Below are 17961 nucleotides of genomic sequence, written 5' to 3' on the forward strand. Positions count from 1 at the left end.
TCCATGGGTGAACTTCATGAAGTATTTGAATGCCTGGAAAGTATATGCAAAAAATGTGTGGGGGGCACCTGGGTGGCTCAGTGGGTTAAAGCCTCTGCCTTCGGCTCAGGTCATGATCCCAGGGTTTTGGGATCGAGCCCCACATCGGGCTCTCTGCTCAGCGCAGAGCCTGCTTCCTCCTCTCTCTCTCTGCCTCCCTCTCTGCCTACTTGTGCTCTCTGTCTGTCAAATAAATAAATAAATCTTAAAACACACACACACACACACACACACACACACACACATATATATCCCCCCTCCCTGCCCCGGGGAAATGGTACATGTATTTCTTTAGATCCTCAAAGCAATTTTATAAAACCTGTGAACCAGTAAACAGAATCCCTTCCAATTATGCAATTCTTTAATTCTCATTTGTAAAACTAGTCCTCACCTTCACAGAGGTGTACCCAACAGAATTTGTGATCAATTTAATGTTAGGGACAAAAGAGAATGAACAATTGAGGAAAAGTCCAGTGTTTTGAGCCTAGTAACTGAGAAGCTATTGATACCACTGAGAGATAAAGAAAATGGAGGAGAAGCAAGAAGTCCATTATCAGTGGAAGATAATTAAGTAGAAATAAATGGACAAACTGAAGCCTGTCTAAGATTCTGGGACTGAGTGTTCTGAGTGTGTAATCCAAATATTCTTTTACATCATGGCAAAAAAATGCTGAAATCTTGAGATGTGTAAATAGAGAAAAAGCCACTTGAAATTTAGAACCGTGAAATGTTGTAACTCTAACTGGCCTACAGATCACTTACCTCAACCCCTAATGTTACAACTGAAGAAACCACATCTCAGAAAAGCTAAGAGGCATTGCCCTCTACCCTGGTACTCTGGTTGCCAACCCAAGTTTCTGTCTACAAATTTAAGGGAAAAAAGTCCAGATTTCTAAAACATTCACATTTGGGAGAAAGATACCACTTAAATTTTCCAGGGGTGGGGGGGAACAGTCTTAAATATATATAATACACAAAGATCCACCTTGTTATGGTATAAAGCAAGACCATAACCCTGCCCCTTTAGAGTTTTAAGTATGAATTCCACTCTTCAACCTGTTCTGGGGTGTTTTCACAGTATTTTTAACCTTGGTCTTCATAGTCTGAATTGCACAGGAAAATTGCACAGATTCTTAAACTATAAGGAGCAAAGAAGCTCATGACTATGATATTTAGAATTGGCGAATTAGCCCCACAAATCTTTGGGTTTCCTTTTACATGTTGTCTTGCCAAGTTCTAAGATCAGAGTGAGACTAGCCCTACAAGTGCTCATGCCTCCGATGATCTTTCACACCACCGCTGTCACTCACATGGAAAGATTCTTTCTAAGCCACATGAGGTTTTCCAAGGTCCGGTTCTGAGTCAGCAGGTCTTTAGTAGATGTATAAACTTTTCCATGGCTTCTTTTTTTCCTCCCCCCCGACAAGGTCAAGGTAGGGTTGAAACAAGAAAAATTTGGAAATATTCCTACTTGAGACTTATTTCCTGAGAAAACAAACTGTTTTTCATAATCTGAAAGTTTATGGAATTTTGACATGCAAGTTATATGCGTGTGTGTGTGTGTGTGTGTTCGTTTTTTGAGGAACTCACATTAAATAAAATTTTACTTGGGGAGTTGCCAGAATGACTCGGGTGTCAGCTGCTATAACTTTAACTTTAAATATTAAACCCAAACACAGCTTCCATGTTCCAATTCATACTGAAGCTTTATAATATATGGCCTTGGAGGAGAGGGATAATGATCTCTTGGGAGAGGCAAGATCCAATTAAAATTCAGTTTGCTCTCTTTAGGAAAGACATAAGCGGTTATATATCCTTTGAGAGGGTCTTAGGAAATACACACCTGAGCTTTAAATGGCTACTCACTTGACTGAAGTTGAATTTCAATTCATCTGGGAGTCAGAGCCCAAGAAAGAATTCAAATAACAACACTCTGATATTTCCTGGTATGTTACCAGGGAGAAAAGAGCTCCTGGAAAATGAATGCCTTCCACATTTGTAGATATTACCAACCACTTATAAAAACAAGACCATTGTTATGCGTAGAAGTAATTCCTTTTAGGGGAAACCGAAGAGTGCATTGAAATGTGGCTGACATTTCTACCACCAGATAAAAATGTGTGTGTGTGTGGTTTTTTTTTTAAATATCGTGTTTAAGTTCTCTTAGTTAAACAAAGAAAAAGAAAAAAAAAAACAACTCTATAACCCAGTATTCATAAGCAATTCCAGACACTTCACCCATAAGATAATTCACAGGAAGACATTACACTTCTAAACACAAAAGCTATTAGCAGGTTTTTCTAATTCTCTTTTAGTTCAGTAAGGGGATTATTGGCTGTATTTCACAATCTCATATATTAAAAAAAAAAAAGACAAAATACACAATAGATTGAACAGAAAACATACAGATGATTTCTATTTCATTCATTAGATGACTACTAAGATGAAACACTCCAACAATGTACACAAGCTTCCCTGCCCCCGCTTTGTTTGCTTCCTTTTTTTTTTTACAAGGGTCTCATGTATTTTTTAAAATACAAAAAAGAAAAGCCCTGATATTGCCTCAGAGCTACCCTACCTCACTGCCCCACTTCAAATTCTGATTGACTATAACTGTTTCTATTGGAGACCATATATTGATGAAATAAGACCAATGGATTTATCATATATCCACATTAAATACTAAGTGACATTGTACCAGGGGTGTTTTAGTTACAAGCCCATTTATTTCTTCAATGAATTTGCTGAACAGCGGTCTTAGTTAGAACAATGCAAGTTGATATAATAAATAAGCCCCTAAATGTCAGTGTTCGAATTTTAATATCATCAAGGTTTCATTTTCATTGACAGAAACAATGAAGTGGGAGTGATTCCTATGATTTACGGAGTCAGAATCCCTCATCTCCTGCCCCCACCTTTTCCGGAGCCTCAGAACCCTCTGCATTTATGAGAGAAGGAAAAAGCAGCTTGAGAGACTCCCCCTTTTTAACCCCCTTCTGCTCACATGCTATTGGAATGAGAAAATCACATCGCCACACCTAGATGCAAGATGATTGAGAAATGAATCTCACAACGGGGCAGCTGCCTTCCACTGACAACTTCACACTCCGGAAGAGATTAGCCACAACACCTCGGATGAGATACTGTGCTGGTCACTGTGGAATGTTTCAAACTAAACTAAGCTGGCATCTTGTCTTTCCGTAGCCTGCACTTGAGCAAATTTTCCAAGTGTCCTACTTTCTGATCAGTAATAATAGTTAATATATAGTAAAAGCTTGATGTATATCAAGCTCATTATGGATTCAGAGGGTGTGTAGGTGGTAACTACAGGACTCAAACTCTGTTGTGTAAATGTCCATACCCGCGTTCCTACCTTCCACATTCTTCTAATCAAGGACTGCCACAAGGCAGAGCCCACACCAGACAATGAAATTATGTGTTTTATACTAAACAGAACCCCAGTGTAAACTGCTGGGGTAACTACAAGTCATAAATGAGGGCCCAGTTCCAACTCATAAGAAGCTATATTCCAAAACACAATCATCTCTAAGAGAAAGATTTTGTAAAATATGCAGTGTCAATACTAAAATATTGATTAATCATTTAAAAAGAAAAGCTGACTCCATTGAAAAGGACATGCTGATTTATGTGAGTAGGTAGGTGTATAAGCATTAGTGTGGGAAAAAACTTATGTAAGAAAGTACTCACAAGAGAGAGCAAGATGCCCACAGCAGGGCACCCCCTCTTTACCCAGGATGTTCTACCGTATCCTCTCTGCGTGTCTACCTCTAACTTGCAAACTATCTGGATTCACATGTCCCATTGCCAGTTTGACAGCTTTTCCTCCCCCAAAAATGAAGAAAAGATTTCTCTGATTCTTGTTTCTTATTGTAATTCTCCCATGTTTTAGAGGCAGGTTTTTAAGAAAAGTAATTCCAGGTATAGAACAGTCCTTGAGGGGCACCTGGGTGGCTCAGTGGATTAAACCGCTGCCTTCGGCTCAGGTCATGATCTCAGGGTCCTGGGATCAAGCCCCACATCTGCCTCAGCATCCCTGCTGAGCAGAGAGCCTGCTTCCCCCTCTCTCTCTGCCTGACTCTCTGCCTACTTGTGATCTCTCTCTCTGTCAAATAAACAAATAAATAAAATCTTTAAAAAAAAAAAAGAACAGTCCTTGACTTGGAGCAGAAAAGGAGTGTCTTCTAGCCAAGGATACAGTTCATATGCATAAATAACTTGTATACGAGGTAAAATTGAGTATAAATCACCTCTAAAATGTGTGGATGACATTCTATCATGGGAGAGAGATTACATGCAGTTTTGTAAAGGAAATGAACTTTCAGCTAAGGCTTTTAGCAACATGTAAAATTAATTGAATTGACCAAGTGTAGAGAAAATAGAAATTGCCGTTTGGAAGCATATGATCTACTCAGTTAGTCAACCAACAAATACATTGAGTGCAGGGTAGGGTATAAACTATGGAGGGAAGAGGGGGCCATGAAATATGCAAGATGGCTTCTACCCTCCTGAGGTCAGCAACTAAGAGCAAGTATGGAAGAGAAAGGACAACTGGCATGGATGGAGTCCCCATGTGTGCCTGGCAACGTGCTAAGTGCATCAGCTGGATTATCTCATCTGGTGTTAATGGACGTGGAACACTTAGCCAGGTGCCTGGCACAGAAAGTGTGTGCACTAGTGGCATCTGTGCTTTAAATGCCAATTTTATGTGGGAGTTATTATTATCTCTGCTTTCAAAATACGGAAAATAAGGCACCATGAGCTTATCAGACCTAATCAAAGCCCCTTAGCTGGAGAAATTAGATGGAAAGTTCAGTAACAAAGCGAGTATTCCTGGAAAAAGATGGCCTGAGCACCCACCCTGCCACTCCTTCTCCTACTCCCCCCATTCTAATTCTAATCAACTTCCACCTTAAACAGAGCATTTTTGGGGTAAGGTGTTAGATAGGGCATGGAGGATGCATGCCAGACCTCCCATTTCTGGGGGTCCAGCTGGAGCAAGTTGGTGATGAGATGATTTCCATACACCAGTAATGATGAACTAGGGGAAAGAGTCAGAGCACCAAGCTTCCTGAGAGAGTGCAGCCTGGGAGGGAAGGGTCTATGAAGCTTTAAAGTGTATGCACCAGCTTGGGGGGATGATCCTGGGGCCACCTCCTGGTCTCGTTGGCTTTGGAGGAGTTTGATGGAGCCAGGCAGATGCACTCTGATCTCTCTGCCTTTGAGGCTAGCCAGCCACCTTGCCACTTTGTGGGGAAATGGCTTCCTCTTACAAATTTGCCAGTTAGGGATTGCTCGATCTCCTTCCATTCCTGCAACTCAGGGTTCCTCAATGCTAACCCAGACAACTAGAACCAGGGGTCAAAAGTAAAAATAATGAACACTCCAAGGGGACACAGGAGTCAGATTAAGGAATAACAATCTGCACACCAAGAAGAATATTCTTCTGCTAAAATAGAATGGCCAGAGGAGACAGAGAACAACTTCAACAGAGTAGAAAACTCAATTACAGAGATGAAAAATAGCATTAAAATCATTTTCCATAATTTTTATATCTAAAAATGTAACTCTGTTAAGGCCAGGGTGGTCCCAAATAAGGCAGACTCAGTAACATTTGAAACTTAAAGTGACAAATGCAAATGAGTAGTTCTGAGTCTCAAAATTAGCCGATCATTAGACTAACTTGGGATGCCTGTTAAAGACACAGATTTTTCAACTTAGTCCCAAGTTTGAAACTCCAGAAGTAGAACCAAAGGAGTGGCCTTTCTGTTTGAAGTGGGCAGTGGGTTTAATTGGTGGGTACTGGTTACAGGGACCCTTGAGAGTGGAGGCAAATATTTAATGAGGTAGATCCCTAGGTCTGCAGGGGCTGTGAAGGGTGGGTCACATTTAGAAATAATGGCTGATGAATATAAAACAAAGATTGATGAATGTTTCATTTGCATGATATCAACGTTTCATGGGAAATATTCACAAACATGTCACAACTATAGATCAAATATCAAGTCTAAAACTTCCTTATGTTTAAATCTGGCCTTAAATAATGTGAAACAGATCACATAAGTAGGAAGGCGAAGTCCTGCACTTTTTCAAAGTTTTAAAAACCTGGGTTCATCTAGTGCACATTTCCCTCACTCTGTGTGGGTGGGTGTGTTTAATAATTGTAAACTGGCAAGTTAAATTTTGCAGTTTTACTTTTTTAACCACTGACAATGACAATGCTCTGTTTATCTCTCAATGTTCCATTTCGAAAAAGATGGATCACCATTTTGGCAAGGTATGAAGGAACAACAATAGGGATAAATGGAGTACTTGGAAGACAGATGTGTGGTGGTGTGTCCAATTTGATAGAATCACCCTTGCATATTTCTCTCCTACATTTCTTGAACTACTACCACTAAGGGCAACCACTAAGAAGCCAAGTAGTTCTTGTTTTTTTTTTTTTTTCCTTTAAAAAGTCTGCTTCCAGAGTCACTGGTGTAATAACAGGAATCAAAGGATTCCTGGATCAAGAAAGATGGTTTCTGATAACTTCCAGCAGGTTGGTCCCTTGGAACTGATTTTTTTTTTTCCCAGGAGGTGTGATGGATTAGAACTAATGGATTCAAAAAATTTCACCACCACTTATTTACTAAAAGCAGCCAAGCTCCACAAGGCTGACCTTGCCGCCATTGTGAGACCCACAGCATGACTACTTCTGCAAGAGCAACAAACCCAACACTTCCCTGCATCAGACTCACAGAACAAGAAATACTCTGCAACAAATAAGAAGCATTCTGTTATCAAATTTGGGACAAGAAGCACACACACACTGTCACCTCTCAGAGGGCCTCGGGATACATTAGCACATGTGAGCTTCTGAGGGCCCCACACTAGGAAAAACAAGAAACAAAAAACAAAAAATGTATAACTCTCTTTCACTCAGAATTTCCGATACATATTTAACCACTTATTTTAGTTCACTACAGCTGCCTTTGGAAAGGACCACAAACTGTGTGGTTTAAAGAACAGAAATTTACTGCCTCACAGTTCTGGAGGCCAGAAGTCCAACAAGAAGGTGTATTTAGTTTCCTCTGAGGGTTTCAAGGGGTTCTGTTCCAAGCTCTCTCCTTGGCTCGAAGATGGCTGTCTTCATGTTCACGAGGTATTCTTCCTAAGTATCCATGTGCGAATTTCCCCTTCTTGCAAGGACCCTCGTCATTTTGGATTAGGGCCCATCCGAACTTGATTACCTCTGTAAAGACCCCATCTCCACATAGGTCACATTCTGAGGTGCTGGGAGTTAGGACTCACATATGAACTTGGGAGGGGTAAGGACACTCTTCAACCTATCACACCACTGAACCCCTTTTGCAAATGTCGTCTATGAACAGTGTGCTGCACCCATTTGGGAAAATGTAACCATGGCCTCGCTGGTTACCATGCTTGTCCTTAGTAGTTCCCAAGTGCCATTTGCAGAACAAACACAGAATCATGGGGGCTGGGGGGAGGGGAATGCACTTTTAAAAATTTGTAGATTCTTGAGTCTCACCTCCAGAGATTGAAATCCACTAGATCTAGAGAGGAACTCAGGCACTTGGAATTGTGAAACCTGCCCAGGCTCAGACATATAACCAGATTGGAGTTCTACAGCCGTTTAACACTTCTTTGTTATTTTTAGACTTGATTTGGGCCAGGAATCTCAGAATAGCTGCCTAAGAATTGCACTTTCTTTTAAAATAGTGTGAACATAGGATTATTTCCTTATCTCTGTTTTTATCACATTTTGTAGCTGCCTCCATCCTGATACAAACTAAATAATGTGCATAGAGACCCTGCCTTATTCACCTTTTCTTTCTCTGTGCCTACCAGAGAGCTGGCAGATAATGAGAACCCAGTAAGCATGGATTAAATGAATCAGTACCCAAAGCATTGCACGCAAACATGTACAATTATTGTATTATCTAAATAAAAAAAGGTCCTTGATATTGACATATCTTTAGCCTTGGGAGATTTCATCCACACCTAAGATTTTAGAACATAACCCAGGCAAACCTTCCTCACCTTCCCCTTTCTACTCCAGCCCGAACAAACTTGAGTCTTGTGTTTTCAGAACATGTTTGTTTTCAGGATACTTTATACTCTTTTCTAGCCTCGAGGATTTTTGTCCATGCTATGTTGAGATTCTTCTCACTGCTCTCTTCCTCCACCCTACCCCCAATTGCCACCACTCTTGCCAAACTAAAGTTTGTTTCCCCTGTCAGATCTGGAGTGGTGGTCCTCTTAAACATTTCCATACAATGCTTCGGCTTTCTTTGGAGACATTGATCACACTTGTAAAAATTAGTTCAAAGGCTGCTCTCCATGCCAGACTCTAAGCTACTTGTGAGTAGGCTTCACGCTCATTGTGTTCATTTTTGAAAGTACAGAAACTTGTACAAAATAGGAATTCAAAGATTGATTGAGGGATGATGTACTCTAAGACGCTAACATGCTTTTCTCTACCATGGAACAGGGAGATTCTCTAGAACAGGGACTAAGTTTAATTCATTTTTCTATTTTCGACACCTGGCAGAATGCCTGGAAGACAGAATGTTTTCATTAAATTTCCTTAAAATTGTTAAGGTTTTTTTTTTTTTATTTGTGTCTTTGTTTACTTTTGCCTAGATGAAAGCCTGGGAGGGAAAATTTAGGACAAGGGTAGATGTTGGTGAAAATACAAAAATAGAGTTGTTCTTTCTTGTCCTTAAAGCTCAGACTTAAAATATCTTTAAAATAAAAATAAACTGGAATAACAGGGAATATTTACTGGAAACAAGGCATGCCAGACCGCTGATACAATTCTAAGGAAACAAAAGGTAACAGTAAATGAAAGAACAGTTTAAAAGTCAGTTTTTAGATTGCCAAGATCATTTCACATGTAGATCTTGTCAGTTATCTTCTTAGGGAGAAACTGGAGTATTTATCGGCTGGGGATTCTACGAGTTCACTGTTTCTAAAGGCAGAGGAGACGTGCACAACCATGACACATGGGGACCATGGCCATGACCAGACTTCAGGTCATAGAAGTGATCAGAACTGAAGGTACTATTTACCTCTTTCCTGGAAAATGCAGCTCAGCTTCCTAATGCTTGTGACGTTCTGTGTGTGCAACCGCGGGGATCAAGATCTTTCTTCCCATAATACTAAAAATTAGCTTCCTGGTCACTTGCTGTCTGTCTTTCTAAGGCAACTGTGGAAAATAAGGGGGATGGGTACCTGTTTCCTAGGGAAGATGGAAATGGGTCTTTCCACAAAGTGAAAGAGAAATTTCTCTTTCCAATATCTCCAGTGTAGAGAACTGTTCATAAGAGACTGGAGAAATCTTGCACTGGAAGAAATGGCCTTCTCAAAAGGAGAGAGATTGTGATTCCATTTACTTTCTTATGAAATGTACTTTCAACATCGTTAATGGATTGGGATGATAGCAACTGAGGTCTCTTGGCATAAGAGGAACTAAAAAAGGGGCTCCCTGCTAGGGAAATGAAGTCTGACTTTCAGGGCTGGAAGATTGTGGCACAGAGAGCCTAAAAACAGGAATATCACCTGGTATAAGTATGGCAGCATTAGGAAAATGGCCTTCCTTAACTGAATAACCACCAAGGCGCAACCCCAGCAAGACCACCAGCACAGCAATAGATTCATGTTCTCAGGTTTTCCACTGAGATATTGGGAAACCCACAGCACATCTCCAGTGGGTCAGAATCCCCCGTGCTCGGCCACCTGAAGTCTCAAAGCAGCACTGGCTTATGCCTTTGTTCTAGATTGCTTCCTGGAATTCTGGGCCAACACAAAGAGAAGAGGAAAGTCCCAAAGGAAAGAAAAGCTAAGGTTTTGTGATCAGTTTAAATATTTTTTCTAAATGTTAGCGCTTATATATATATATATATATATATATATATACACATACACACTCCAGGCTGATGAATGGACTGTTTTGACCACAATGGCAAAGAATGAATTATTGGCATTGTAATACTTTCTTATTGCTGCCTTAACAAATTACCACAAACATAGCAGCTGAAAACAACACAGATTCATTATTCTACAGTTCTAGAGGTCAGAAGTCCAAAATGAATCTTACTAGGCTAAAATTAAGGTGTTGTTGAAGCTGCATTATTTCTGAAGACTCTAAGGGAGAATCCATTTTGTTGTTTTTGTCAGCTTTTAGAGACTGTTGACCTTCTTTGTCTGCTGGCCTCTTTCTCCATCTTCAAAACAGCAGTGTAGCATCTCCAAAATCTCTCTCTTCCCTTCTCCTTCTGTTTCCAGAGTTATGTTTTCTTCTCTTTTTAATCTGATCCTACTGCCTCCTTCTCATAAGGACCCTGTGATTTCACTGAACCCACACAGAAAACCAAGAGAGTATCCCCATCTCAAGATCTGTACCTTTAATCACATCTGTAGCATCCCTTTTGCTGTGTAAGGTAACATATTTATGGATTCAAGGACTCGATAGGATGTAGGGATCTTCAGTGTGATGGGGTGGGAGTTGGGGAAAGAGAGACATTATTCAGTGTATCATATTCACCCTTCATTGTCTTAACAATGAATGACTGGTCAGCACCCATAATCACCTTAACAGACAGCAGGGCTTTTTAACAGCACAGTCACTGGACAAGACAAAGAAAAGGGAGCAAGGCTGAACATGAAGTAACAGAAGGGCAATGGACAAGACCTGGTGCTTCAGGTTCTGGTTTCGTTGGATGGCATGGGTATCAGTGCCATTAAGTGAAGTCAGAAATCCATGAGATGACTTCAGGAAAAAATATGTGATTGTAGATATTTTCAGTTTGAGATAGACTATCACATAAATTAATCCAATACCAGATACAAATCCTTATAACATATGATCATGTGTTATATTTTAGAATGATTTGGCATATGTACTGTTATATATTAGAGGCTAATATAGTTCAAAGATTTATTATGACTTTTAAGATACTGCAATGTAGATAACTTAAAAGTCAATTCACTTCTTAGCTCTGTTTTGATCCCACACCTACCAAGATGCAGAAGCAACTTTTCACCCATTTCTTTTTTTTTTTTTTTTGAAGATTTTATTTATTTATTTGACAGATAGAGATCACAAGTAGTCAGAGAGGCAGGCAGAGAGAGAGAGGAGGAAGTAGGCTCCGCGCTGAGCAGAGAGCCCGATGCGGGGCTCAATCCCAGGACCCTGGGATCATGACCTGAGCCGAAGGCAGAGGCTTTAACCCACTTAGCCACCCAAATGCCCCTAGATATTCACTTTTGAAACTAATTTTGAATTCATAATTTTATATTCTCTAGAAGGGACCTCCAGATTCTATAAGATTTAAGATTTACAAAACCTGTCTATGCTGCCTAAATGGATTTATAAAAACATCAAAGATGGACCTCTCCCATGGGGACTTTTTATACAGGGCTCCTACATAATATTTTTGCATATAGTTATGTATAATTAATTTTCCTGCACCTGTACCATGTTGGCCAAAGTTATCCATGTCCAGCCATTTTTATGTCCCTGGTGCCCAGAAAGTTACCAGGTGTTCAGTCAGAATTTTATAAAACTGTATTGATGTATTAGGTAAAGGGTAGATTCAAATTAATTCTTACACATGATTTGATCTAATGGATAAATTAGGGACTGGCATCAGCATTAACTGTGTAATTGCATTCACTATAACATTCATAGAAGAAATAATATTCGAGGAGCATTGCCAAGGTTGAAAACAAGATTTCTCAGCAAACCCACATCTGTCCTTTTTCCATGCTGTGAGACACTTCGGGAAGGTTTTCAACATTTGGTTTCCCAGCTGCCCTGCCAGTGACCAGAAGGACAATGTCTGTGTTTCTGACAACAGTTCAACCCAGGGTCTCTAGTTCAGCTTTATCAATAAATATCAAGGTTTACCAATACTAACATTTTGATCTCCCATCTGCCTGTTATATGTCTATTTTTCATAATTTGTAGGAGGGAGGGCCATGTTTGGTTATCATCCTTAAGCCAAAACAATTCCTTCTGAAACATTGGATGCTATGCTCTGGTGTTTGTTTTCCTAGGTCAGAAATTCCTGCTCTGAGAGTTCTAGAGAAAGATTTGCCCAGATTTGAACAGATTTCAGTGGGGAGAGGGGACCTCTAAGGTAAAGAGGTGTCTTCTGACTAGCAGAGGAATGAACAAGAAAAATCCAAAAAAAAAAAAGTCTCTAAAATTCAGGCCAAAGAAAATAAAGAAAAGGATGAAGGAGCAGCCCAGGGGGGTTAAGCAATGGAAAACTCCAGAAGGATTAGTGGGAGGACAGAACAGAACTGAGGGCCTGGAGGATCATGGGAGAAAGAATTTTTAAAAAGCAGAGAGAAGATTTTAGCGCCCTGAGGAATGTCCATGCCCCAGGGTAAGGAGAGAAGGAAGAGGAACAGAGCAAGTCAAATGAAAGAAAAGGGTAGAAAAATGAGGAGGAGGGTTTGAAGGTTTGTGCACCGCCGCGGGTGGGCAACACACATTTATTTGTCATGTTAATGTTTGCTGTTAATGTTTTTCATCTAATTCCTTTAAAATTTTTAGTTAGGACTTCTTTAACTTTAAAACAGGATCATTAGCTGGGAGTTAGTACAAATCAAACACAAAACCATTGCAAACAAGTGGGAGTTCTCATAACCCTAATCTGAAAGGCCTGTGTTGTGTTTCTAAATCCTGTCCCAAGGGTCTATGAGAAGTGTGTAATGACAGTGTTTCCATAAGAGCCTGATTTCATACAATCACCGCTCAGATCAAATGTGGGGGAAATTTAAAAAAAAAAAAAAAAGGCTGTTTTCAAATCCAAGTCCCTCTTTGAAATTTAAAGTCATATTCTTTTCTCTTTAAAGATGTATTTATTTGAGGGGGGAGAGGGTCAGTAGGAGAGGGAAAGAGAATCTCAAGTATATTCCCCGCTGAGCTCCGAGCCTTGGGTGGGGCTCAGTCTCAAGACCCTGAGATCATGATCTGAGCCCAATTCAAGAAGGCTGTGCTTAACCGACTGAGCTACCCAGGTGCCCCTAAAATCATATTCCAAGCCGATGGTTCATATAAATTATAAAGCAAGAGAATGAGCTAAAAGCAGCAGCACAAAGAAGATTTTAAAAGAAGCAGAGCAGGAAAAAAGACAAGCCAGGGTTTGGTTACACCTTCTTACAAAACACATCAAGTCTCCTAAGTGTATCAGATCTACACCCAATGCAATGGTCAAGGGCCCTGGAGACTCACTTCAAACAGACTACTTAGGAAAACGCCATATTCAATTCAGGGTTCAGGACCACTGTAGACCCCCAGTTTAGTCATGTACTGAAGTCCCCAAACTCATCCCTCAGTGGTCACCAAAACTGTGTCAGTCTCAGAAAACCTATTGCCATTCACAAAGGCCAAGGGCTTTGGCAGTTTATGCAATGACAAACACTTGCTTCAACACCAGCGCCTTCCTTTGTTGGATATTTGTTTGAAATTCTGCAGTTGGGAGATGTTTATGTTCACATGAAAACAAATGGAAGCAAAGCATCTTATGATAAACATGTCTCTAGAAAAAACAAATTCCATCTTTTTACACGTAGGAAACAGCAACAGCAAAATGAAGTTAATGCCTTCAACACATTTAGTTGTAAAATTATCTGCAAGTTCTTGGACACTGCCCTAAGAAATCATTTAATTTGGGTTATTGCAGGATGTATGGCTCTTAGAAACCTGGTTTGGGCAGTTGCATCTTAAATGAGGCTGATTAGATAAGAGGAACAGATCCTCACTAGAATGAAAGCTGTCTCAACAAATGTGGAACACTGTCTTCATTTAATTTATTTTAATCAATAGATTTATTCATACTCTGCCTTCTTCCAGAAAGGATTTAGGGCAGCTTAGCTAGTGCGAAGGTCTGAAGGTATAGGTGCTCATGAATGCCTCAGATTAATATCTAGAGCATATAACGTATCCAGATAGTTTTCAATTATCAATGTGTTAATCTGAGCTTGGAAAAAGCTTTTAAACTGCAGTGAAATATCAACTAGCTTCGAACCTGCATTTTTAGCAAGCTTTTTTGTCATTTGGAAGCCTGTACAATGAACCTATTATACCTTTTTAAAAAAAGAAAGAAAGAAAAGCAACCTTCTGGTGTTGCTTTTGTCCATCTTATCTTATCATTCAGCAGCCTATTCAGGATCGTATGTGGGAAACTACGTGTGTAAGATTGAGCCCTATACTCCCTGTAGGAACTTCTTGGAAAAACATCCTTCTTAAACGGACAGCTATGTGTAAAAAAAAAAAAAAAAAAAAAAAAAAAAAAAGAGAGAGAGAGTGAGAGAGAGAAACTCTACTTCTATAATGAAGTTGGCTTCTTATTCAGTATGTTTCAAATCTCATGTTTAAAATTAAGAAAACTCAAAGCAGACCATCTCTAGAGGTTTTCATAGCCCATTTTTTTAATGACAAATGCCTGCTTAAATTAGATTGTTAGCAAATTCTTATAGTAAGAGGGATACAGTACCATCTTTAAAATGATCTACTATGCCTCGATATCCCTTTGTTTTTGAGATGAGTTTAAAGGGTGAAAAGACATCAGTTTTCTACTAATGTATGCCAATATCACATGAACATTACAGGGATAAGAATATTTACAGAGTTCCCTGAATATATAAATATGCATGATTTGAGGGCCCAGGACAGAAATGAAAACAAATCTTTATTGAATTCTAATCTCAAGACTGAAACAGACTCATCCTGAAATCCTGTTAACTGGAGTAACCCCAGTTTATAGCTAGATTTCATCTAGGAGATACAGTGGGGCCAAAGGTCTCACTATTGCAGAATATTCATTATATAGTATTTCTGTTGACAGAAGTGAATATAAGAGCATTTACAGATGTGACAAACAACTGGTCAGATGCCACTGGCCATTTAGAAGCCTCATTGGATTTTTCATTAAATTTGGTGACCACTGATTAACTAAGGGCCCATTCTAGCACAACCATTCATTTTCCCTTGAACAATTTCATGGCCATCACGTCAATGAAAAAAGAAAATAAAAGGTAAGTAATGATCTCAATAACATGTGAATAACTACTGAAAGCCCAGTAATTTCCATAGGGTTTATTCCTACCCTATACCATAGAGCTTGGCCACGGCCCAAGGTTCTGTTACTAAGGAATAAGGTGGGTGGGAGGGGACATGAGGGATGGCTGTTGGAAAGTCAATAGGAAACTCCTCTAAGGTACTCAAATACATGAATGTACTCATCCCCACGCATGGAACAAGCGGCATCCATTTATTCCAAGCCTAGAATCTGCGTACTTTCTTCTCTATCAAGCTCAGATATGCTTGCTGTAAGACTAAAAGACAAGTTACTACTCCCATTAAACCAAATATAAAATGATAAATGAAGGGACTAGAGTAACTGCAATAATAATAATTAAAGAAAACCGTTTGGGGAGGAAGGAAAAGGAAATACATAGCAGTCACAGTTCCCCAGCAATGATCAAATCCTGCAGGGCGGAAACAGCACAGCCATGACAAGACCATGGCAATGGCAGCTTAATTGTTGACCCACTGACAGTCCATGGATGGTTATAATCCCTGGGAGTCCTTCCCTTGTCTATCATCCCCTGCGGCCCTGACACTGACACTCCAGGAAGTTCTTCTTTGTATATCATCTTTCTTAGCCACAGTCGAGATAGACGTTGTGGAGTATTTCTTTCCTTGGTGTCTTAGCTTGGGGTATGTAACAAAATCCCGTGGACTGGGTGGTTTGAACAACAGACATTTACTTCTTTATTTCTAGTGGCTATTAGGTCCAAGATGGAGGTACCAAAATGGTCAGTTTCTGGTAAGGACCCTTTCTAGCCTAGAGACGGCCACATTTTAGCTGTGTTCTCACATAGTAAGGGTGAGAGGTAGAGAGGGGTAAGGGGATGGGAGAGAGAGGGAGCTCTGGTCCTTATAAGGACACTGATCCATCATGGGGGTTCTACCCTCATGACCTCAACCAAATCTAATCACCTCCCAAAGGCTTCACCATCAATTGCATTGGATGTTGGGGCTTCAACACATGAATTTTGAAGGGACACAAACATTCAGTCCATAACACTTGTGGTTACCTAGTTTTGGTGGCCCACATCTAGGTGCTACAGGTTTAGGGACTCAAACTTATTTAGAGATTTTTATAGTACCAGCTATTTTTCAGATAGGCTTGGGGTTTCTTTGGCTGTACATTTCTCTCAAAAATTTGGTAGATTTTCCATCTTTCTGCTGTCAGTAAGTTTCTGTACAGATAACCACAGTCAAATACTTTATCTAAAAATAGTTTTTAAGTTGGAAGACTTCCTTTAACCAACTTGATTCCAAGTCCTCCAAAGACAGGCAGGAACCTCAGATCCATTTGAAACAAAGGTCTCAGGTGGGAAGATAACAACCTACATCCCACCTTGGGAGTAGCCCACCAGCTGTGCAGTGTGGTTGTCCCCGTCAAAGGAGGCTACTATCTAAACTGCTTTAGATGTGGGGGTGTATAGTTTACTTCCAACTCAACAAAACTGCAAAGTACTAGATTTTAGAAGACCTAAATCACAGACTTCAAGCATGGAACACCTACCTGAGCAATGCAGCACCTTTTTTTTTTTTTTTTAACTTTTCTACACATTGGTGAAGTCCAGCCTGAGGTCATTTCTCACTTATAGAGCTGGCAAGACACACTGCTACATTGAATTTCACCAGTTATCAGTCCTCAGGTGACATGTTTCCTTTCAGGGAAGGTGGGAAATCAAATGTGTCACTTACAATTCTGTCCAATGAGCTTCCCTTTCTGGTTGTCCTTCAGGGCAACCCCTGTGGCGACAGCAATCCACTCCCAGCTTCCAACAGCACAGAGTTTTCACAGTCATCTGGAAACCATTCAGGATTCTCTTCTTCTCCACCAGCCAACTTGTCATGGAAAGTATCTGATGAATCCTGGGGAGTGGGTTGAGGGAGTGCTGGTGGGAAAGGAAGAGTGAGAACCCTGGGAGTGTGAGTCACCTGTTCATTCACTTACCTAAGTGGGGAAGCCTTTGAGCTCTCCTTAAACCAATTATCAAATCAGTTCACTGATGGAATACTAAATGTCCTGCTCAGCGTTGTGGCCCAGACCTGTGGTCTCCAATATGGCAGTCACTAGCCACATATGGCTACTGGGCATCTGAATGTGGTTTGTCTGAATTGAACTGTGAGAAAAGTATGAAATGCACATACTTTGAAAACTTACTACAAAAAATGTAAAATTTGCAATAATTTTTTATTGATTACTTCTACTTGAGAAATTGGATGAAGCTGTGAATTCAACCCACATTGTAATTCAGCAACCCACTGGATCAGCCTCTGCCTAATATTTGGCTGCTAGTGGTAAGAAATTGTTTGAAGGCAGTCATTGAAATGCTATGGCCTATTAACCATGACTTGAACAGAGAATCTCAAGGTTTGCACTTGACTTTTTTTTTAAAGCAATTTAGTACAATTTTAAGAAGTCAGCACACCAGCTTTCTATTCTTGGTTATGAAATATCCATAAATAGATAAGTGCTAGAATCTTTTCACTTAGAAGCTCTGCTGGCAAGAACATCAGCTTTGTGAAAACAGAAAAGCATTGAAATCATAGCAAAAAACCAAATACTTCATCCAAATCCTTGATCAACCTAGAGCAACATTCCTAGGAATAATGCTGTTCCCATCAAGTGCCAAGATTTGAGCTGCTTTCAGTTATCTGGTGTGATACCCTCTTCTTTCTTTTTTTTTCCCTCCCTCCATAAATATTTATGCATAATCAAATGTAATTTTGAAAATTTAAGTCATTACCAGAGGACCTGGGATTATAATGTTATCTTTCTTCTCTATTCAGAATGGATTGCATTG

The 17961-nt window shown here is 40.0% G+C and overlaps 1 long non-coding RNA gene across 1 annotated transcript in view; it reads left to right on the forward strand.

Annotated features, from left to right (window-relative positions):
* LOC116877475 overlaps positions 1 to 6714 on the forward strand; it is a 32025-nt gene extending 25311 nt beyond the window's left edge. Inside the window, exon 4 of the long non-coding RNA XR_004384654.1 lies at positions 6634 to 6714. This is a non-coding gene — a long non-coding RNA (uncharacterized LOC116877475). The remainder of the gene's footprint in view (positions 1 to 6633) is intronic.
* The last annotated feature ends 11247 nt before the right edge of the window (positions 6715 to 17961 follow it).

This window comes from Lontra canadensis, unplaced genomic scaffold, assembly GCF_010015895.1.
Source record: "Lontra canadensis isolate GAN:19392208 unplaced genomic scaffold, GSC_riverotter_1.0 scaffold52, whole genome shotgun sequence".
Classification (NCBI taxonomy): Eukaryota; Metazoa; Chordata; class Mammalia; order Carnivora; family Mustelidae; genus Lontra; species Lontra canadensis.